Source organism: Vicugna pacos, chromosome 10 (genome assembly GCF_048564905.1).
Source record: "Vicugna pacos chromosome 10, VicPac4, whole genome shotgun sequence".
NCBI lineage: Eukaryota > Metazoa > Chordata > Mammalia > Artiodactyla > Camelidae > Vicugna > Vicugna pacos.
Window position 1 is genome coordinate 57,102,075 of NC_132996.1, and position 25,015 is coordinate 57,127,089.

The window sequence follows — 25,015 nt, forward strand, 5'->3', positions numbered from 1 at the left end:
AACACAGCTGTAGGTTTTTTTAAATTGAAAGATAGTTGATTTACAATATTGTGTTAGTTTCACGTGTACAGCACAGCGATTCAGTGTATTTGCAGATTATACTCCATTATAGGTTATTACAAGATAATGGATATAATCCCCTGTGCTATACAGCTCTACAGTATATTCTTGTTGCTTATCTATTTTACATATAGTAGTTTGTATCTGTTAATGCCCTACCCCTAATGAAGCAGTAGATTTTTGATCGCTGAAAGCACTTAAAGAAAAGCTGAATGACCACTTGTTAAGAACATTGTAAAAGCAAAACATAAATCAAGGAGGATTTTGAACCAGGGTCTTTTAAGGCATATTCTAATTCTGAAGTAATATTTTTTTAATATTTAAATAAAGTATCCCTTAGTGTGAATTAGAATATTAGATTCTTTTCAGTCTAAATAGAAATAAAGGAAAAAGAATTGATGTGATTTACATCTAATACACAGGTTCTCAAACCTGAGTAGACACCTGGAGAGCTTCTAGAAAATACAAATATTTGGGTGCATGAGAGGTGAGAATCATTGTGTTACCCATGACAGGCTTCCCTTAATGCAGCACTTAGGTAAAAGTTTGCATTTGCAGATGAGAACACTAAACATAGAAGATTATGCGATCTGCTCAGGGCCACATGGTTTCTGAGTGGCAAGACTGGAACCTGGTTCTCTCTGACTTTAAAGACCCATGTTCTTCCTTATGAGACCCACAGCGACCCACCAAAGGGAAGGAAGGAGGAACAGATATTTCTGAATGGCGGCTGTCTTCCAGGCCTTTTGTGGACAACCTCGGAAAACTTTAAAATGACATTCCTCTTTTTGAGTTTTGTCTCATGTTAACTAAATGGCAGAACTGAAATAATGAGAACCAGAAAATATCTTATTGAAAAGGAAGGAGAAAAATATGTTTAAAATAAAACTTGGCGGGTCTTAATTTCCCAGAGAGGAGCAGGTCTTCAGAGAAGAAGGAGATGAGTCACTATGCAGTTTGACTGAGCAGACTCAGGAGTCTGTTGGCTGGCCTGGTTTACACAAATTCCTTCCACTGATGAAAGCCATGATCCACGTTTCACAGACTTCTGGTCTTAAGATACCACCCCAAAATGTGAATTTTAATCAGATGAGGAATGAGCTAAGATTTCTATCATACCCTAATCATTCACTGATTTGACCCCTGGTACTGGGATGTTTCTCACGATGGATAAGGATCCAGTATGCATTTGTCATGATTAGATATTACACAGTGGTGGAGGCAAGTAGAAGGGGAGAAAGTGGGGTGGGGGTCAAGATGATGAATTAGCGTAAACTTGAAAAAAAATCAGGAATAACAATAATCAATAACATGTACTAGGTACACATTAAGTGCTAGAAAATGTGTTAAATACTTTATATACATTTAGCACAATGAAGAGTTTCAAAAGCACTTCATGTTATACTTCCGTTTTATACCTAAAGAAATAGAGGCAAATACAGTCACGTACTTGCCCAGGGTCATGCAGACTGTACACATGGATGCAAACCAGTCTTTCTAACTTCAGCTCATGTACTCCAGATACGTGCCCGCCCACCTTCTGTTTTGTTCCCACACAGAGCTCTTCCCTCTTCAAGCACCAGTAAATGATTGACTATGTAGAGATGTCAGGCAGGAATCCTGTGGTTTCTTTCCATTCCTTTCCACCCACTCTTTTAGGTTTTGTTATTGGAGTTTATCATTAAAAGCTAATTTGGATGCTCCAGTGACTTATAGAATCTTCTAATGAACATAATAAAAGTGAGGAAGCCATTCGCATCCTGTGATGCTCTCAGCTCTCACATTCGGGCGGACCTCGGAGAATGAGTTCAGCTCAAGCTCACAAGGAATCAGATTCAAAGTTCTTTAGCCTGAATGTAGCTGGCCAGATAGGCAAACTCTAAGATTCTGAGTCTGTTTCAGCAAAAGTAAGGCAGCTGAAAAGCAGGAAGGGTTCTAACTGGACCCAAAGGTATTTCAATTTTCTGCTTGAGCATCCAGGTACACTCAACGTTTACTTGGAAATTCAGAGCCCCTGCATACTAAGAGCTGGCACCCATGCAGCAGACCACCCAGGGGTGGAATTTCAGGACTGATGGAAATCCAGACCTCGAATGATATATGTGCTTCCTGTTGCTGATACATTTCATTGTTTTACCCTGAAGCTTGTTTTCTCTTAAAATTCTAATAGCCTCCTTTTAAGCTGCTATCAGGAACCAGTCAGGCCCAGCAAATTTCACTGAAAGCCATTCTAAACACAGTCCTTCCATCCTTGCACCCAGACACCACCCACGGGAAAAGGGACTGCCCAGGGGGTACCACTGCTGCTGCCTTCGCCCTTCACTGCCTGGAACCCTCACACCTTGTTGGGTCTACCTTCTATTCAGCTGCAGATCCTCCTGCTTCCTTCACTCTCACACCCCCTACCTTCTATGAGTTCTATCTTGCACATCTTCAAGGGTATCTTTTCATTTCAACCCAAGCTCTTTGTCATGCTACTGACTCAGACTGCCCTGAGTAAACATATCCTTAATTTTCTCATCTCTAGACATCCTTACTTGCCCACTTCTTATCTCCAGGTGATATAATAAGATGGTGAAGCATAACATGAACCAGGAGGTGGAAATTCCATAAAGAAAAGAGAATTGTGTACAACCTGGAGGCTGAGGCACTGCAGAAACTAAACTAGATTATTAGCCCTAGTGTGTACCATGGACAGATTAAAACTGAAAACAAACGAGCAAAACCAAGATATCATGTTGAGCAATGGCAGTGGAGATACCTACACAATCTGTGCATCTGGCTACATATTAAACCCAACAATAGTAGTAACAGCAGAAACAAAACATGCAATTTTTCTTTGTATTGCATGAACAACTTTCACTTATGTGACCTTGTCTAACCCTCCAAAATATGCTGTGGGGCAGGGATTATTATGCCCATTTTCAAGATGATGTAGTCGAGGCCCAGAGAAATTAAATCGTTAATGCAACAAAATTAGATAGTAACAGAATTAGTGGTAGTTTGAGGTCTGCTTGACTCTAAAAAACACGCTTTTGAGAGCATCCTCTGGCCCTCTGCTTTGATTTTTCCCTTTAGACGCAGGCAGGCTGCATGATGCTGACGGTGGGCAGGCACCCCGGAGCAGGAGTGCGAGGGGTAAGACAAGGAGTGTGGACCCCAGTCCTCTCACTTTTTCTGGCTGTGTGAATTTGGTTAAGAGGCTTAATTCTTTAGTATTTTTGTTTTATATTCTCTCAAGTAATAACTGCACCCACCTCAGAGGATTCTTGTATTAAACAAGGCAGTGCATACACAGATTATGGCGCATGGCTCTCACTAAGCAAACGTTAGCTGCTTGTGCTGCTGCTATTGTTATTAATATGATGATAGTGATGATGATGAAACTGCTATTAAGATCCTGCAGGACTTGGGCTCCATGAAGGATGGATGCCTCCAATGCCTCCAGTGCAGAGCAAGAGTGCTTTTCTGAGGCTTGAGAGTAATTCAGAACTTAAACTGAGACTTCTTTTAAAACACTAGCTCAAAGGATAATTCCTCAGTGTCTCTGTTGTCGTGAACACACTCCTTAATGACAGGGCCGTATCCAGAATGAAAAATAGGTATTTCAGATGTGCCAAAGTCAAAATTGTGATAGAGGACAACAGACTCCCCTCCACCCCAATTCTCACCTGCTTCTCAGATATCTTATGGTTCTGCTGTCCAATGTGGTGCCCCCTGGCTATTTGTGACTATGTGAATTTAAATTAATTAAGAGTAAATAAAATGTAAAACTGTATCTTCTTAGTTCTCACTAGCCACATTTCAAGTGATCAACACCCACATGTCACTAATGGCTACCATACTGGACAAAGCAGAAAAAAACATTCCTATTACAACAGAAAGTTCTGTTGGATGGAGCTGGTCTAAACAAATCAAGACCTCTTTTCATAAAAATGCAAATGCTGATAACATTCTGATATGTACTCTGACAGAAGGTATGTATTTTTTAATAGGCACTAATGTCATGAAGCTAAGTGAAATCTTAGGCGTCTCACAATATGTGAGCTAAATATTTAATGAACTTTTTAGGATCACATAAACAGCACTATCCTGGCAGTTGCTTACTTAAGCCAAGGAAAACCACCAGTTATTCATTAGAAAGGGGCTAAGGATGGCCGTGAGAAACGTTATGTTACCCATTGATATTTGTAAAAGGAACGTCATCATGAAAGGGAAGGATACGAAATAGCCAAATGGTAAGGCAAATAAAGAACAGTTTACTAGCTATGGTAAATCATATAATGGAATGTTGGGTAACCATCAAAACTATTTAAAAAAATTCTGTAACTTCCAACTTCCAGTAAGATAGAGTTTATATACTTTTCCCTATTCCTCTCTTGCTCATTACAACTAAAAACCGTGAACATAATATATAAGCAGAAGGATAAAGGAGGAGTAATATGATCGTTATGGGAGAAACTCTGTATGGCCCTGAACACGGAGAAAACACTGATTTTTCATATAAAGGACAGATGAAGCGTGACTGAGATTATAGGAGGACTAACCCCATCCAAGCCACCCTTGACCCTGCTACTCTGGAAAGTGGAGTTGACCGTTTTATGCTGAAGGGCTCTGAATCATTAACATAAAGAAATAGACAAATTTTCTAAAGTTTCTATAATATGAATTCATTATTTTCATAATTAAAAAATAAGCATCTCTTTTTTAAACCCTATGTGAAACATGTACATCTTCAGCTAATCCCAGTTATTGTTTCTTTGATTTTCTTAGTATTCTTTTTCAATAAAACACCTCTCAATACCACTGAACTCTATGGAATAAATCCTCTGCCATGTTGGTCAGCAGTTTCTCAAAATCAGCAAAGTGATTTCTATCTGACACAAGGGTACAACTGTGAAGAATCCATATTGGCTCTATGTAAAAACACACTGCTACTTTCCCCATCTTTAAATATTCCTTCTGTCCTGACAATGTTTAACATTATTTTTTCTTGTGGCAAAATATGCAAATCACAAAATGTGTCATCTTAACCATTTTAAGTGTACAGTTTAGTGGCATTAGGTACATTGATAATTGTTTTACAACCAACACAACCATCTATCTTCATCTCCTAAGCCTGAGATGCTATATCCATTAAACTCCCCATTTTTCTCTTTTCCCCAGCCCCTAGCACTCACCATTCTACTTTCTGTCTGTATGAACCTGACTACTCTGAGTACTCCATCTAAATGGAATCATAGAGGATTTCTCTTTTTGTGACTGGCTTATGTCACTTAGCATAAGCTGCTTAAGTTTCATCCATGTTGTAGCACATGTCAGCATTTCCCTTCTTTTTAAGGCTGAATAATATTCCATTATATGTATACACTACATGTTGTTTATTCATTCATCCATAGTTGGACAGTTAGGCTGTTTCCATCCCTTGGCTATCGTGAATAATGCGCTATGAACACATGTGTACCACCTTGCATCTGGATTTGGATGTTGCACATGTGATTTGCTTAAGTCTAGAGAATGAGGTGGGACAGACCATCCGCCAGGCCTAAACTTGGGTTTCAAGATACATGGAACAGAACTTAGTCACCCCAGTCATTCCAACAGAGACCAGCCAAAATCAGCAGAGCCACCTATTCAACCCAGACTAAACACATACGCGTGTACAATAAACACTTTGTATGTCACTGCTTATGTGGTTGTTCATTAAATATCAGATGCTAACTGATAAACACAACCTTTTAAATTCCGGATACAATGTTCTTCAAGCTTCTCTTCATGACAAAGAGGAAAAATTAAATTGCATAACAGGAAGATCTACCAGTTTATACGAAATGCTATGGTGAGCTTTTTCCCCCCACCCCTATTAGCTGCCATATTATTTAATGCTTAAGGTCATGTTCCTGGCTTCCTTGCCATTTAAAATATATTTATTTTCTTCTCAAATGGCTCATGCATGATCAGCTACTACTATATGTTTTCAGGGAAATGAACAGCCTTTATGTTTTGAAGGAACTAAACTTAGCTGTACTTGTTATACCACGGAAACACTTTTGAATAGGACACAACAGGTATAACGACTAGAGAGCAACGTGATTTTCCTACACAGCCTGAGATCCGCTATAATCAAACCCCTTAAAATGCATACAATACCCACTTCAGCAAAACTTCTTTTATTTGCAGGGGTTTCCCACTGGCTATCTACATGTTCAGCTGAGCTCTATTCTGCACTAATAAAAAATGATAATGTTTATATATATTTTGTTAACAACTTACTCTCATCTAAATTTTTTCAAGAGTCTATCACCCAGAATTCTTGTTCACAAGCAACAGAAACTTCTCTTCACTAAATAAACCAAAAATGAAGATTTGGGGAGAAATATTAGAGAAGAGAATGACTTAATTCAAAGAAAAGACTACGTTATAGGGTGAGTTTTGTCAGAACACCACTGCTGCGGTCACCACAGCACCTGGACCCTGGGTATCCCTGCTGTGGCTGGGATAAATTCTCCACTGACTTCTTTACATCACTCACCACACAGTCAAACTATGAGTAGCCTTCAATGATTGGTCAAATACAGGAACTATGCACTAAAACCCCCACAACTCAGGAAACTCTTTAGACTCAATCAAACCAGAACAGTGGTTGCCCCAACTAAGAGAGCTGGGAAAATGAATATCTGATTCTTTCACTTTCAAGTGCAATAAGTAGGTCCTTGTATACCCCTGAGACATGTAAGTCAAACATATTTGCAAATATGGTAAGAGAATTTTTTTTTAATAACAAGCATGTACAACACAGATAATATTCTACTAACACAGGACTCATTAACTCTACTCATTTCCAGGGTAGGTATTACCATAACTATCTGATGCATAAGGAACTAGGACTCATTTATTAACTCATTCAACAAATATTTTTTGAGTGTGCCAGGCATTCTGTTAGTCAGTTGGGATGCTTGTGAAAAACAAAATTCCGGAGTGCATATTACAGTCATGGTAATATGCTTTAGGTAAACGAATTTGTTATATCAGATAGTAACTTCTATTATGAAGAAAACGTAAGTATGGTGAGGAAAGTGTGATTTGGTGGAGGAATGAAAGGTATCTGTTTTTAAAATGGCAGACAGAGAAGTACTCTCTGAAGATGTGACGATAAAAAAAAAATCTCGAAGTGAGGGTACAAGTATCACAAACAAATTGAACAAGAGCATCCTAGGCAGGCGAGAAGCAAAAATGAAGACCCAAGCCTGAAGCAAACTTGGCATATTAGAAGAATTGTAAAAAGACAAATGTGCATGAAACAGATGGAACAAAGGCAAGTGAATATGGGATATGGAGGAAAAGCCACAGTTTTAAACCAGATCACAAAAGTTCTTATAGAATATGGCAGACCTACTTTATACACAAATCCAAAGAGCTCCAAAATGAGAATTTGAAAGTATGAAGCTGAACTGCAATTAAATTAAGCTGCTTGTCAAAATAAACTCCCACAATCTACAAGGGAAGCCAAAAATATCCAAACTCTCAATATTACATCACAAAGTCAAGCACAAAGTCAAGCATTCAAAAAATTGGTAACATGAAAATAATCAGAAAAATGTTACTATAAATATCAAACTATTCACAAAATATTATTTATAAAAAAAAGAGAAGGCAGTCAGTAGAAAGAGGTCTAAGATGATAGACATGATAGAAGTAATGGACAAGGACTTTAAATCAGCTATTGTAAATATGTCAAAGATGTAAAGTAAAAATATGAAATCTAACAGAAAAATGCAAACTTTGAGAAAGAACCAAAAGGAATATACAAAGCTAAAAGACACAATACACAAAACTGAAAATTCATTGGATGGACTTAATGGCCGATTAGGTTCTGCAGAAGAAAAGATCAGTAACCTTGAAAATAAGGCAATAGAAATTACATTTGAAATGAAGGACAAGAGATGAAAGGCTGAAAAAAATGAACAGTCTCAATGACCTTTGGGACAATATAAAGTGATGTGAAGCACAAGAGTCCAAGAAGTAGAGGAGTGAGAAGAGAGGAAAGGGCAAATAACATTTGTCACTAATGTATCAAAATGTTTAATCTTTGATAAAATGTACAGAGCTACTGTTTCAGGAAGCTCAGCACACCTCAATCTGGATTAATACTAAAAGGACAACAAGGCACACATGATGAAATTACTCTCAGGGATAAAACCACAGACCCACGACACACTGTGAACCAGAAACAGCATATACACATAACAAAAGACATCTAGACATACATCATATCATATCAAAGGACAATTACTGAAAAACAAAAACATAGAGAAAATCTTAAGAGAAACCAAGGAGGTGAAGAAGTTGGAGATGTAAACATTACTTCAAGAATTTTTGAAAATTCCAGGCAGGATAAATAGTGCTTGTGCACACAGGCAGGCACACACACAAACACACACATACACATCATTATCTAAATACATCATTATCACACTGTAAGATTTTTTTAAAATCTTGAAGGCACCAAAAAAAAAAATTAACTACAGAAGAACAGTGATAAGAATAACAGTAGATTTCTCATCAGAAACTAGGCAAGAGAAAGGAGTGATATGTTTAAAGTACAGAGAGGAAGACACTGTCAGCCCAGAATTCTATATCCAGTGGAAATTTTTGTTTCAAAAACAAAAGTAGATTTTTTTTCAGGTAAAGAAAAATAAGAAAATGCATTAGGAGACCTGGTATGCAATAAAGAATTAACTTATCAGGCTTGGGGTGCTCAGTGTACAGTAGATAGTTAATTTAGTGAGCTTGGGTGTTGAAACCCTGCACGTCCCAAAGGTCTGGCTCCTGGGAGATAACCTTTAAGTCCTTGGAATATTCTACCTGATTAGGCATCCTCGTATCCCCAGGGTCTTGAGCCATGCCATGTAATTTATGCTAATGATGTGATTTATAATGGGGGCTTTGGAACACACTATATCAGTTTGACTTCCGGTTGGGCTGGAGATTGAGTAACCAAGGCCAGTCACATGGGTGCTCCATACCTACTCACTCATCTCCAGTAAAAACCCTAGACCACTAAGGCTTGGGGGAGTTCTCTGGGTTGGCAGTATTCTGTGAATGTCATTGCACATCATTGCTGGGAGAATTAAGCACTTCCCATATGACTCCACTGCTAGAGGACATATGTTGATATAAATGTTAGTTGCAGGAATGCGTTGACTTTGTAAAATTTTACTGAGCTTTAGATGTAATGTGTTCATGTATGTTACAATAGATAAATAAATAGATGGATAATTACGTCAATAAAAAATGCATAAAATATGTTATAGACATACAATTAGGTGTGCCTATGAAAACTGATGTTCCTAAGAGAGCAAGATTATTATGCTGATGTGAAGAGTTTCAGTTCCCAGACAGTGTAGCATCATAGAAAGATCCTACGTTTATAAGTTAAAAGCAAATTGATCTGTTTTTTACTGCCTAGCTAGCCATATGTTTGTTCTTAGGTAAATTCCTTAATTTCTTTTAGCATCAGTTTCCTCATTTGTAATAGGGAAATCATATTTACCTTTTAGTATTATGATGAAGAATTAATGAAATAATGTCTGTAGATGGACTCAACAAATACTAGTATAAGTCAATGATTTATGCAAGCCATCTTCTTTCACGTTGTTAGGATGGTGGGGAGGAGGGGAAAAGGTGAGGATGCAGAGGATATTTCAGTTCATCTAAGAACATGATAGGAGAACTGTTTCCTACAAAAGAAATTATCATCTGTACCCACACCCTCAGAAACTCTTTTTCTCATTAATTTTGGTTGAAGTTGGAAGCATAGAGTAATTACATAGGTAACAAATGCAGTACAGTATGAATATATCTATGCAGAGTTGAGGAAAAATAATTATCAAGAAACTGGAGCTGTATCTAGAGATTTTGACTTTAAAAAAACATCTTACATCAGCACCTTCCAAGCTATTATGGTCATTGCCAAAGTTCATCTTCTTGGATTTACAAAACATCACAAGGTACTAATCACCTTTCTCCTAATTCACAGAGGAAAGTGCTGCTGAATCTGAAGATTCAGTAAAATAAAAACATTTATCCCAAGAACATGGCAAGTCCAGACTTGGGGAAACTATGTTGTAAATAGTCAGATTATCCAACTGTAGATTTCACATGTCATCCTTGGAGTTTTTGAAGATGTGGTTTCTTCACTGACAAAATATAAAACAGAACGCCTGCTTCACAAGGGCAGTTCTCATTTTAAATATCCAGCCGTGCAGTTTCCATAAATACATTTCCCCACTCTATCTTGCGTATCCTAATTTGGAATTAATAAAATATGATCAGCACTCTGATGGAATTCTATAGGAAATGCTAATAAGGAGAATAACCTAAATATTAAGTAAAAACAATATTTAATTTAAAAAGTATTATGGTGCAGCAAGCACTGATATTTATGCCAGGATGCTCTTGCGAAATTACTCCATCCTGCTGTGAGTTAATGAGCTTCCAATTTTGGCATTTCAGCCATTTTATTCTTCAGTTGCAAGATACATCAGAAATCATTGTTCTCATCATCCATTGCCCTGTACAAATTAGAAAACATGCTCAGAGAATGAAAGTGATTTGCCTGAACTCACATAGTTTGTCAGCACCAAACTTGGAACTGAAGCATTTGACTCCAGGCCAAGTGCATTCTCAAGAATGCTGACAAAGAATGGAAGGTTAGAGCACAGCCTGTCTAGTCAGATGAACTGGATTCAAATCTTGCTTTGCCATTTTTCAGTAGGTACAACCGTGTACTAGTTATCTATTTTTAATCCTCATTTATTTTGTTAGAAAATGGCACCTATCTTAATGAATATGCTGATAATATTAGAAATAAAGACCCTAACATACTGCCTGGAACATTGTAAAAGATTGATAAATATTAGATAGTAGAATATTCATTAATAATTTCATATTCAGGAATGAAATCTTGACAATGATGATGCCACTGACCACTGTGAAACAGTCAGGAACAGGATCACCATGTGTTTTTCTTACTATGAATAATGAATCAGAAAATGTCATTTCAAAATAAGTCATTAACTTCCTTCTTCCAGCTGTAGATATTGCTTACATTATGCTTCTAAATCTGCTTTCTGTTATAAATATGAGATCAAACTTGGATCAGAGGAATTAGGGATGTCTATGGAGGAGTTCTCAGGGCCTTTGCCTACACTCCAATATCAGAAAGTCTGCTTAATTGTTTTCCAGACTTTCCCAAAAAGCAATTTACATCATTTAGAAAATGTCGCTAATTTTTTGTATACCTGTGTATGTCCGTTTTTGTGTGGCATATATATCTCTTCCCTTAGGTCATTCTTCAACGAGGGGACATGATAGAGTAAAAAGAGTTTTACGTTCAACTATACCTCTTCCATGTGTTAGCTGCCCAGACAAAGCACCAAACTTTGAATCTCATTTTTGTCGGGTGGAAAATGGATATAATGCCACCTATATTACTGGTTGTAAAGAGCAGTAGAAAAGACCTACGACCAGTCTCTCAATGCCCTTTTTTATCACTTCTTAGAAAAGGATAAAATGATACTCAGTGAATAAGGAGGGGGGAAACAATCTAAAAAGATTACTATGGTGATAGTAATCAAAAAGATGATAAGATTTTTCTTAATCTAACTTGGTCTATGGCTATTTACCTAACTGAGAAAAATAATCCTGACACACTTCATGAGACCTGGACAACAAATGAAAATACTAAGGCAAAAAGTTCATTGTTCCTGGAAGCAAATGGGAATAACTAAAAGAACTGCTAGTGAAATAATAATGATCAGCAATGGGATATCCATGAGAAGAGTTTAAAGAAAAAACAGTCCTTTCCAAAGACCACTCTTCCACATGGTATGTTATTCTTTTGTCTAGCCTGAAATACCAGTTTTTGAAATAGTCACTTGGATTTATGTAAAAACATGAATTTAGATATGAACGGCAGAAGAGAGGGAAGAGAAACAAATGGGGTAAAATAATTGGCTGGTTTAAAGACGCAGCCTGGCTTTTAAAATTAAACAATCCATATATTATGTCCCACACTCATTATTTTTAGAGACATCTATTGAACCAAGTGCCAGGCATTGAACTGGATGCCAGAGATACAGAGATTAGTAACATTTCCAGACCCTCGGGGAACTCGCAGTCTAGTGGGGCAAAGAGGTAATGAAGAAACAATAGACAATTCGGCTGTATGCTTCCATGCATGGTAAGTGCTACAGAGACAGTGGGTACCAGGGAGGACAAAGAGTGGGAAGGGATAAATTGGTAGTTTGAGATCTGCAGATACTAACTAACTACTATATATAAAAGAGATAAATAATGAGTTTCTACTGTATAGCACAGGGAACTATACAAAATATCTTATAGTAACCTATAATGAAAAAGCATATGAAAACGAATATACGCATATACATGTATGACTGAACCATTATGCTGTACACCAGAAATTGACATAACATTGTAAACTAACTATACCTCAAATAAAAAATATAATTAAATTTAAAATAAAATAAAAAAACAGATGCTGACGTTAAGAAGCCCCTAGTGGAGACATGCGCTACCTGTTCCTAAAACATATGAAGGAAGTTAGACAGAAGGGTAGAGGTCTTAGATAAAGATGCAGGGGGGAGCGCAGCATTCTGGAAATCAGAGTTGTCACTGAAATAAATCTAGATAAACTGTCTAGATTTATTAGAGTGATTTCCTAGATTTACTAGTTTTGCATGGCCACAGAATTCGGTTAAGCAGGGAAGTTTGGATATGGAGGAGGCTAAAGAAGTCATAGGGACACATCACAAAAGTCATCTTTTGCTGAACGGTTTGAACTGACTATTTTTCTGAGGCTGATAGGGATGCATCTAAATATATGTATTTATTTATAAGTGGAATTAAGTGATCACCTTTAGTTTTTAGCAGAAGATGATTCAAAGCCAATCGTATTTGCAACTGACCATCTGAGTTTAGCTCTAGATACTGGAAAAAAAATGAAGGGTAGATATAAGAAGTTAAGGCAGCAAAATATCCAGAACTTGGTGACCAATAAGACAAAAGAAATGAAGCAAGAACTTGGTAACAGGAATTATGCAGCTCATCTCCTCCTCTGATTAATTCAAAACACCTTTAGGTCATGCCACAAAATAGAGTTTATACTCTTTTATTTTGTCATATAGATTGTGCTGTATAATTAAGCTATTGTTTTTGCTATTCCTTAAACATATCAAATATATTCTGATCTCAGGCTCATTGCATTTGCCTCAGAGATGATTTTTCCCAAAATAATTGTAAAAGTAACCCAACAATTTAATCCAAGTTTCCATTGCTATCTCTCAGATAGAACTTCCCTAATTAGCTAAAATAAATTATCCTGTCCAGTCGCTCTCTCTCTTTAACCTGTTTTAACTTTTCACATCATTCATTAATGCCTGAAATAAAATCAGATAATTATTTGTTTACTTATCTATTGACAGTCTCTCCACCAGAATTTAAGTTCTCCAGGGTGAGAGACTTTTTCTCTTTTACAGCTATATCCCCAACACTGAGAACAAAACCTACCACAAAGTGGTAGGCAGTCAACACGCAGTATTAAAACGCATGAAGTCTTCACATGTTTTATGCCTTTCCAGTTAGGTAGCAAACTCCTTCCTAACATTCTGTGAAGTTTGAATCAGAGCTGTCACTGGAGCACACCTAGATAAGCTGTTTTATTTTCTAGATAAGGAAATACCATCCTAGAAAAGTTTTATGATTCCTTTAAAGTCCAAAAGCTAGTTAATAGTAAAATCCAGGATTTCTGATTCCTAGCACAAGTCTCTTCCATTTTGAGCATTTTCTCTCTCTACTGTGGTTAGAAATCTTACTTTCTGTTTTGCCTATGTTTTCTCCTCCACAGTGCCTGTCACCATTCTAAGTACACTGGTACCCTGCATGTTTACTTCTTATTGAACAGACAATCAAATGTATTCAACATCTCTCACCCTCAATAATGAAACCAACTCTTCAATTTCAATTCCACCTGAAATTCTGACTCCTTTTCTCTTAATAATACTGTCGGTAGTTTCAATTATAGGAGCAATACTGTCTTTCCTTGAACACGAATAATGTCAGAATCACCCTCACTAGTTTTCTATGGCTTTGGGGTAAGCTGGGGAAGTATTACTGGTAGGAGAATCAGGTTGTAGCTCTTTACGAATAGAGAGAATTTATGAATGGAATGAATGTAAACTATTAGTCATGCATCAAGCCAGTAGAACATAATTTATCTATGAAGCTCCAATGTCCTGAACTGACGCTAGAATAAAAAGACTTTGATAGCTATTACTTCACACCTCAACAAATAGTTGCATTTAGCTCCCCAGCTGTCAATGGCCAGTCATTTTTCACTCCAGAGTTGCATGTCTCCTTCAGTTTTAGCTTAAAATATTGCTCCACAGCTTAATACATTGCTGCCCTCCACCCAACACTGCCAGTACACAAAAGGGTATTGTGATTAGCATATCCATGTCAGTCATTAATATGTAAAGACCCCTCAGCCAGCCATACTATCTGTATGTCATAGGTTTACCACGATATGGTGTCAGTATATCCTAAATTTGACTTGTGACCTCTATGTTTCTAGGCTTCTAGTTGACAGTGCTTTTCTAGTCAGTTGCATTTTGAGATAGTAACAACAACAGATAGCACAAATCTGAACTGAGAACCCTCACTCCAGGATCTTCAAAGCACCTCAGAATACTCTGGGTTATCCAGACTATTCACTGCCCTCCTCCCACGGTGGGTAGGTAGAGTGCATCTCCCTAGCTCATGCATATAGAGCTGGACCACATAACTCACTCCAGCCAATGGACTGTGAGTGGACAGGTTGCAAGCAGAGACTTGAAAGGTGTCTTCTGTCATTTCATTGATCCCCTGTGAAAAGAGCTGCCTCTGGACAGCTTCTGCTACTCTAGCCTGGGTTCAAGAAGGCAGCAGAGGAAGGAGACTTGAACTCCATCCTCAAGCCCAAAGCAGAGCTACCTCAACTGACCAGCAGACTATGAGTGATGAAAATAAGTATCTGTGTTGTAAGCCTCCGAGATGTTGTAGTCATTCGTTAAACAGAAAAATCGATTTATACAGACCACATTCCCTGTTCCCTGCTCACATTCAAAACCATTCAGGTGATGCTTGTTATGAAGCCCATGGCTGAGTGAAAAGAATCCTAAAACAACGTCAGAGAGTCTTAAGTTTAGTTCTTGGCTTGGTCACTTAGCAATTTTAGACACTCAGGCAAGTCACTTCACCTTACCTCACTTTAGCTTCTTACCTGTAACACAAGGAAAATAATATTTATCCCCAGGAATTATGATGAGTAGTAAATAAGTTCTACAGATCAGCTAGCACAAGGCCTGCTCAGAATAGTGCTCAAGTCAGGAACAGATTATCTGTGTCTGAATCCTGGATCTCTCACCGTTTGACTGAGAGTAGAGGATGTTGAAATGTATAAATTTGCGACTGCCCGCAGGCACTCCCTTCCTCTCTCCCTTCCCGTGTGAACAGTCCTTTTTTGGTGGGAAACAGAAAAACATAACTTACGTGAAGGTGACTCCTCCCCAGTCTTGTCCTTCAGAGGTGGGTGTATGACTATGAGCTACTAAACTGAAGTTCTACACCACTTGTGCCACAGTGATTGGATCATGGATGGGCACATACCCAAACCTGGCCAGTCAGGGCCCTTCCTGAGGCCTTTTCTGAAACTACAGAGATTGAAGCGCTATTTCTTTCCTTGTGAATGCATGCTAAAAATGCAGTATCAGCTTAGAGCTATCCTGCCCAGTACTGCCAACACACTGGGGAGTCAGTTAAAATGACACATAGAAAACACAGAAGAAATAAGACTAAGATATGGAGGGAGAGTAAATTCTGATTTCATTATTTAAGCCCCTGAATCTGTCTTAGGCTGTAGACAGAACCTTCAATAGCCACTGCAGTAATGTGAGCCAACACATTCCCAATTACTTAAGCCAGTTTGAGATGAACATCATCACTTGCAATAAAAAAGTGTGATACTGGAAAATGTGGCTAATTTCTTTGAATCAAATCAGTTTTCCTAATTTGTAAAGTGGGAGCAAGAACAGTATTACCTCCTGCTATTGAAGTATGTTGCTGTGTGGGCATTCAATGAAGATGTGCCTTACACATAATATGTAGCCGATAAGAAGTAATGGTCATCATTGGATCACCATGATCACCATCAGCATCATTACATCCTCTTATTTTATACCTGCTTTGAAAAATGTTAACTCATCAGCCAATACGGGCGCTAATAAGCCAATAAGGGCGCATTTATTCACTCCTCTCTCTATGGCAGTGTTCAATGTATGACGAGACAATGGAAGCAGAAAGGGTTGATGTGCCCGAAACCTTTTGGAGGCCAGGGCAATCTCAAGATGGGCTACTCAGTGATGGAATGTAGGGGATTAAAAGAACCAATAGTTCCTGAGATGGACTCAGCCCATAGTGATTTTAACAAAGACAAGAGCCTACTTGTGGGAGAAAGGCAGAAAACACACAAAAGAAGCCTGCCTATATCTGGTTCCTTTCCTCATGCTCTTAGCCTGTAAAAGATACGAAATGCCAACTACGGGGAGCAAAATAGAGACCTGCAAAGTCCTCCGTCCTGAAGATCCCTGCCAGCCCTAGATGACAGTTGTCAACGCTCCGTCAGCCCCTGGAAGGCAGCAGTAATTACTGGTCATTCCCCGGACTAGTGGAAATCAGTAGTTCCTTCTGAGTAGGTTTTCCTAAGGACCACTTAGTGAGAGAAAGGCCAAAACCCAAACTGTTTCCAAAAGACCCAAGTACGTACCGGCAGACAAGGCCTCCTCTGTAAACACGGCTCAGTCACAAAGATCTCATTTTTTGCCATATCAGAACCTCTCACACCCGTTTTTGCATACAGCAGTCCAGGCAGCACTTCCCCTTCTGGTCTCTTAATTCCCAGCCAAATTCGTCCCAACCTTATTAGGCTGTAACTCCGAGTGAGATGTGAGTATCGAGTGTATGGTAGATGGCACCCTCCTGGGGCAGATCAATCAGTCTATTGGTGAACTTACTGTCCTAGAAATTGCGCTTATTTCTAACCACTTGGATCTCAGCCGTTTCAAGTAATAGGCCTCTTGGTGCTTACGACTTCCTACATTTATGATGATCAAACTTCCCCAGGGTTCAGCTAAATTTTCTACAATTAGGCAGATCATCCTTAGGTCAGCTTGTGGATGCTGGCTTTGGCGCACCCTTCTTTCCCCTTAAATACCTAAAAAATGCCCTCCATCCCATAGATATCATGAGGTCAAAATATATGTGAGCCTTTTGGCTGAAGTCATCAGTGTGGCTTGAGCCTGAACAAAGCTAATTTCTGATGAAAAGTGGGATGATGTAAAAATTCATAAGGGGCACTCATTTGAAGAATAAGAGTATCAAGAGACAATTTAGTTAATATTTTATTTATTTTAAAGTGGTTCCATCTTCTATAATCTAGCTGCCATAAAAACCGTGACTCAAATATTTATTCATGTACTTTAAAGGTTGGAGGGTTCATAAATTTTATGCAAGCCCCTCACTTTATAAATAAGAAAACAGAATCTGTTATTTGATACAAGCTAATATCAAGGTCAAACCACTGCAGAGCGGAAGCAGTAGGTACCCTAGATTATTATGGCCAGTCCTGGCTTGTTTTCCCTCCATGAAATTATATGTGTTTAAAGTTAAACAGTGTAACAGAACATGTGCACATAGAAACTCACATACGTATTTCTGAGCATAGGGTGGTTTTAAATTACTAGGAACTTTTTCTGGGGTGACTTGTGCTCTCTTGGTTCTACTCACCCACGTAGCTAAAACTCTTCAGTCCCTATGGTGTTATTCCTCTCTCTTTCCTGTGGTTTGCAACATTCCCAATTTAGTATCATCTGAGAGCATAATTAAAGTGCCATTTATTCTTTTTTACATAACACGAATTGATAAAAGTGGAAAAGCTGAAAACTTCTAAACACAGCTGGTTTTGTCTTCAGGTTCCTCCCTCGGTGCCAAGGGGAACACAGCTATAGTGAACCCACATAGTCTTAATACTCTTTTGAAAAAGATGATGCTATAAATCCAAAGTAAAATTATGTCCTACAAAACAGAAATCTTATTTTGGCAAAGGTGAGAGAAGAAATTTTGAAGATGCAGCACTAGAAGCACGCAGAGGAAATAATAGTCAAATTCACGTATGGAGTCCAGGGCAAGTGTGGAAATGAAGGAACAGAGACATAATCATACCTCCCTTTTAATTCAAATTGTTGAAACCTCTGGGAGAGCATGAGGGGACACGGGAAATACATGTGGTCAGTATACGAATGTAGGGGAAGAAATACCGTTCCTAAGACAAAAATCACATCAAGATTTTAAAAAGAGAAGAGCCGTGGGCTAGTTTGTGCATTGAGTATGTGTTTTCATGTCTCCCCTTCCATTTGACTTTCAGGTAGTTCACCTTTTGTCCTGTAGAATGCGAATTCAGTATTCAGCTGTGATCATTCCACTTTACAAACTTCTTTTGATACTTTTACAAATTAGTAAAGCAAGTAGAAAAAACAAATGCATTTTCTCACAAGTCTTCTTTCAAAGAGATTAAAACAGAATGACCTTTAGGAGTTATGGCACTGATGGCCACTCCCATAATGAGCAAGGATCTCATAGGAGACCAGCCTAATCAGAAAGTAATCCTCATAGTATTATTCATTTCTCTAAGGAAATGTAAATAGGATATGTACAGCAGTCAGAGGGGCACTCGAATAATGGTTAAGAATATCAGCAGAAACAAAGCTATAAAACAGTATGATGACTCTGGGTTGCATGGTATTCCCTGAGAGGAATTTATATTTCAAAGAAGATGGTCCTAATAAAGGAGGAGTTACTAGGAATAGAAATAATCCACTATTCTTACAAAACTAAACAAAAGATTTTCAGATGACAGTTGCCTAACATTGTATGGAGGCCCATAGTTATGCATGCATTCCTCTGAGAGATCAACATTCCAGAGGAGAGAAACTTAAAGAAACATTCCTACCCAAGAGTTTTAAGAAGAAAGGAAATGCTGTGATATGAGGATAATGGTGATAGTCCTATGACAGGAAAGGCTCTCAGCAAGATGCAATTCAAGATTGAATGTTAGCCAGGCAGCCAATGGCTCCTTCAATGACAACTGAGGATTTCAAAGATCATTATAGGACAAAAGGCAAGATTCCCACCTGGGAATTAGCCATCGTCTATTTTTTATTTGCTTGCTTTTGCAGTTTAAATACAGATGAAAGGATGTTAAGATGACGCTGAGGAGATAAGGAAAATAAGTGTAAAACTGGAACACCTAAGATGTTCACAGATTTCAGAAAAGACTATCCAAAAACAAAATTTTCTTGGTGGTAAGCTAGTGCCCACTCTGTTCTCTAGGAGTTTCAGAGGGGATGTGAAGATGTATGTGTCAATACTGAAGTCTCAGAATAGATTTCTTGGTATTCTCATGATGGCTGAGAGTATGAAAGGAAACTAAGGCAGGAGGACAATCCCGCAGTCCCACCCAGGAACAGCTATCATCTACTCTATTCTTTTTAGTTTTCTGTCAAGACGTATGCAAGTATGAAGGTAGTTTGTGGGCGTTCCTAGGCTGGGTCAACCATTCAGGAAATAATGACCTAAGTCAGGAAGTCTTTGTATTTAGATGGATACCCCAACCACAAGCCAGAACCTCCCAGGTGACCAATTTAAAGTAACAGACCTACTCCTTTAAACCAGTTTTAAACAGTGAGCTTCACTGATGCCCAGTGTTAGCTGCACTTCTGGGAAGCTCCAGGTTGTCAGAGGAAATAAAGACAAGACAGAAGAACTGCCTTATTATTCATGAGTTCCAAGTGGATGGATTTAAGCATGTCAGCATGCTTCTGGGTATTATCTGATATTTACAATTATAGCAGAGGTAAATTTTGACAGTAAGATCAATGAGAAATAGTCATCATTAATAAATTTATAATTTAAAAGAGGGTCCAGGTTAATACTTTAATTATGCATATATACGTAAATATATACATATTTAAGTTGGTTTGTTTGTTTATATTTGATTTTGTTTGACCTTAGCATTGCACTTATTCCTTAAGTATCCTTGGTCACATCATGGGAAGGGTAAAAGTTTTGAGAACCCCAAAACAGTCACCAATTATATCATTCCAGATTTGATGCTAAGTGCTAAATAGCATAACTATGTTTGCTCATAAACCAGGATCACTGTTTTCCTTATTTGATTTTTTTGCAGAGTAGCTGACTCTCCTAGGTTTAATGGCTTAGCTCTTAGTCTAATGTCTTTCCAACTGTATGGTGTGTCACCCATTTCATATTGATGCTGGCACTTAGATCTTAATCTGAATACCTGGATTTCTTGAATTAGCATCTAACAGATTTACCTAACCCACAAAGAAAAACATTTTTACTCCACAAACTCATTAAATTTGGCATATAACTATTAAATTCTTCACGATCATGAGATAAACTAATCATAATAGAAATTTCTAGGGTGTAAAATGGATGGCCCATCGTCCTATACTGAAATATTCTCAGAGGTACAGGAAATAATCTGTGCAATTCATACTCTGATTAACACAGGCTGAGAAAATTTCACTGATGAAATTCTCTTCCTGAATTAGAACACAGCAAATTCAAGGCCAGTTTCATAATGTTCCGTTATCTCCATAGCACTAATAGAGCTGCATCCAAAACCACTCCCATGCATGAGCAACAAGGCCAAAATAGCCACACTCAAGCAAGTGTATCAAATAGAAATTCCTATGAAATATGAAAGTTACTGTAAAGCATTATCAACATAAAAATTCATGTCATTATATAAACTTTTCCTGCATTGCGTTGGCTGATTTCAGCAGTATTTACTCAATGTGTGGTTTGAAGACCTCTCACAATTAACTAACCTGAATGCTTCATTTTCATCTCCACCCTAGATCCGTGACATCTTTCTGTATTGGTCCTTAGGAATCTGCATTGTAGCAAGCTGTACATACAATTTCTATGCATAATAAAACTTGAGAATCACTAGTATAAAGAGTGTTACACTAATGGGAAAGGTAAGAAAAGGCATATAAGAAACGTGTGTTAGTCCAGGTTCTCCAAGAAGCAGACAGCAAGATAGGATTAAATGTGCGAGAATTTTTATTTGGCGAAAAACCTGTGAGACAAAATGGGGAGGATGCCAAATGACAATGTTGAACTTTACCTGAGCTCTGTGCTCCTGGAGCTCCAGTGGTGAATAAGAAATCCATCCCCTTTTGTGTTCCAAGAAATGGCTTACTGCAAAAAACACCCTTGACTTAAACAAGACTGCTGGATGAACCACTTGTTTATTTATGACAAAACCAGACACAGACTAAAAATTCTCATTCTTTGTCCCCTAAATTATTGGCTGAACTGTTTGTCACAACTGTCCAACTGGATGAAATGTCCATTAACTTGATTTAACCAAACTTGAGTCAGGCTTCGCTACTTCCCTCAGTCCCTGAACTTTGGCTCACCCTTAAGAAGAGAAATGCAGAACGACCCCTTCTCAGAGCAGTCCATCCAAGAATCAGCTGACTTAAGGGGAAAATATTTCCTGAGTAATTGTCTGATCACACCATTCACTCATTCCACATGCCCACACATGGTTCTTTCTAGCCTTATCTACTCCTCCCTATTGAGAAAAAAAAAAAAGGCCCTTTTCTGCCTGACCTTTCAACTGTCATGGTCAGGGAACTCTCCTTATTTCAACAGATCCCTCCCCTTACTGCAGTAGTCTTTGTGAATAAGACTCTCCTTATCCAAGTCTGGATTTATTCTTTGTTTGACACAAGTAAGACTGGGAGAGCCAACACACTGGGATAGAAGTCTGCCCCAAAGTGGAGCAGAGAGGGAAGGAAAGAAGGATGGGGGGAAGCGTCCTAGAGTTTTCTACGGTCTGAGGAACATTTGTCACCAGAGCAGACCATGCCTCCCAGTAACAAGCCCTCTTTGGGAACCAGGCTGTGCTCAATCATTGGCTGGGAGCAGCTGTGGGAGGCATGTTCAAACACATAAATGGAATTCAGAGTGCATAGCTGGGCCCTTGTGAGTCAGTTATGCACCCTGAAGTTGAAGGCCTCAAAGCACATGCTCATGGCTGCTACAACATGTTTCAAACTATAATTTCTGAGCCCTTTAGGACTCTTCTGTCCTCCAAATCCAATACAATAGCAGCAGCGAGTCACTACCAGAGATAGTTGTGGCCTCAAACACGTAGAGTTGGCAAAAAGTGAAGGGCCTTTCGGTATGGATTCTTGCTGATGTGAGTCTGTGACTATGCGATGACTAGAAGGCAGAGTGGGCAATATATTGTGAGTTTCTAATGGGAAAATATCAAACAGATGCTTCTAGTAATTTTAATTTATCTTCTGAGGCTGAGAATACTATGGGGAAAGATAGGTTTGTTTGGACTTCTGTCTCTACTCAATATGCTCACTTTGAGAAAAGCATAAATGAGGAAACAAGGTAATACAGATGGGCAGTGACACTGCTGGAGTCCAGCTTTTGTAAACCTGGACAGTTCACTTTGCCTTGCTGGGAAAAAAAATAGTACACATCTATCACTCTACCTCACAGGGATGTTGGAAAACAACATGACATGTCTCTGAAACATCTCAATGTTCTCAGGAAAAAGACACAGCCTAGATGCAGATTTGAAATCAGCTTGAGTTTTTCCAGAGATGAAAGCAAGACATTGTTTTGAGACATTGTTTTGCAGTTCATAGAAACTGTAGGTCGTTTTTGAGTTATTCTGTGAAGTTGAAGTTTTAAATGTAGTAGCTAGAGATGGAAGGAATATAGGAAGAAAAAGAGGATGGGAAAGAGTGCTGGAAGAGGGGGACAATTAGGTTTCTAGATTTCCTACTCTGATGTCCTCACCTGTGCAAAGTACAGACTTGACTGCACATAATGCCAGTTCCGTTAGAGAATGAGCACCACCTTGATAAGGGATACTGCTGTTTGGACACTGACTCCCTTGTTTCCAGTATGGAGATGTTTTTCTTCCCATCACACATTAAGTAAATACAGTATAGAAGGTAATACTTCAACCTATGATTTCAGGCAAAGACATAATCACCAGTTTACTTGACACCAAAGTTTCCAGTTAGAGAATATCATAAGGAGTAAATCTGATGAGTTACATTTTGAATAAAGTTAAATGGGTTTTCTTTGCATACAGATGCTGAGTCAGTGTGATGACAAGCCAGCACTAAGACTCTCCAGTTTACTCTCAGTTTACTCAACATACACGCTGCGTGTATGTTGTTTCTATGTGTTTCAAAGTACCATGGTTGTAGCTTTTTATTTTGGTATAAAATAGGTTTTTTTTCCTGTGCTATAAACTTATTAAGTGTAGTTTAAGGGCAAAATCACCAAAATCCCCCAAATGGTAAAAATTCATTGAAGAAAATAGTTTTAAAATAATATATTTGGATATATATACCCAAAGGAAATGAAAATAGGATAGCAGGGAGATATCTGAACCCCCATGTTCACTGTAACATTATTCAAAATAGCCAGGTTATGGAAACAACCCAAGTATGCATCAATGGATGAGTGGATAAAGAGGATGTGAGATATGTATCTCTCTATGTATCTATGTATCTGTGTATCTATCTATATATAAATTTATATAAATACATGTTATATGTACACATATAATATATAAATGTATAAAAATAGATTTAAATATGTAAATATAACTCAACCATGAGAGAGAAGGAAATACTGCCACTTGCACCAACATGGATAGAATTTGAGGGCATTGTACTAAGTCAAATAAAGCAAACAGAGAAAGACAAATACTGCATTGTATTGCTTGTATGTGGAAACTTAAAAAAAAAAAGTCACACTCATAAAAACACAAAATAAACTGGTTGCCAGGGGCTGAGGGATAGGCTAAATAGTGAGATGGATAAAAGGGTTCAAATTTTCAGGTAAAAGATGAATAAGGACTGAGGATCTAATGTAAAACATGGTGACTATAGTTTACAACACTGAACGGCATAGTTGATATTTGCTAAGAGAGTGTAAGTTAAATGTACTTACTATAAATAAATAAGTAAATAAATAAATAAATGAGTGAGTGAGGTGAAGGATGTGTTAATTAATTAGATGGGGGAACCCTTTCAAACTGTATATGTGTACTTTAAATATCTTACTATATTGTATGTCAATTATACCTCTCAATAAGGCTGAACTATAAATACATATATGAACAAATATAATGCATTTCTGAAGATCAACTTTTTGCACCTTCTTTTACAACTATCAATTGCCCATCCACCTTTCCCTTACTTCTTCAGTAAGTAAACCTTTGTTACATTAAACTTTACATACAAATCATGTTAATTTACTTTCAAATAGTTATTTATTACTTTTATCATTATGCAATTGACATACTTTTCTATTTCTGAAAATTGTCTGCCTTAGATTGGGACCAAAATCATCATAACTTTCCCATTAAAATGAATAGAACTATATTTATATTTAATAGAGGCTGTAATAGCTAGAGGCAGGGTTATCAAGAATGAATTTAGGTTATTAAGAAAATGACCTGTCATGAACATTCTTTCATTTAAATCTCACAGCAACCCTGTGGGTATATATTACCATTATTACCATTATTGTTACTATCATTATTGGCATTATTATCATCATCACCATAATTACTTTACTTTTTACCACAATTCCCAGATAAGGAAACTGACACATAAAGCAGTCCTGGGACTTGCCTAAGACCTCGCAGCGAATGAATCACGGAGCCACAATTCCATCTCAAATACACCTGACTCCAAGATCAATA

At 37.9% G+C, this 25,015-nt stretch overlaps 1 long non-coding RNA gene across 12 annotated transcripts in view; it reads right to left on the minus strand.

Annotated features, from left to right (window-relative positions):
• Positions 1 to 25,015, minus strand: part of LOC140698773 (uncharacterized) — a 548,636-nt gene that overhangs the window by 77,130 nt on the left and 446,491 nt on the right. The gene's annotated exons all lie outside the window — the stretch shown is intronic.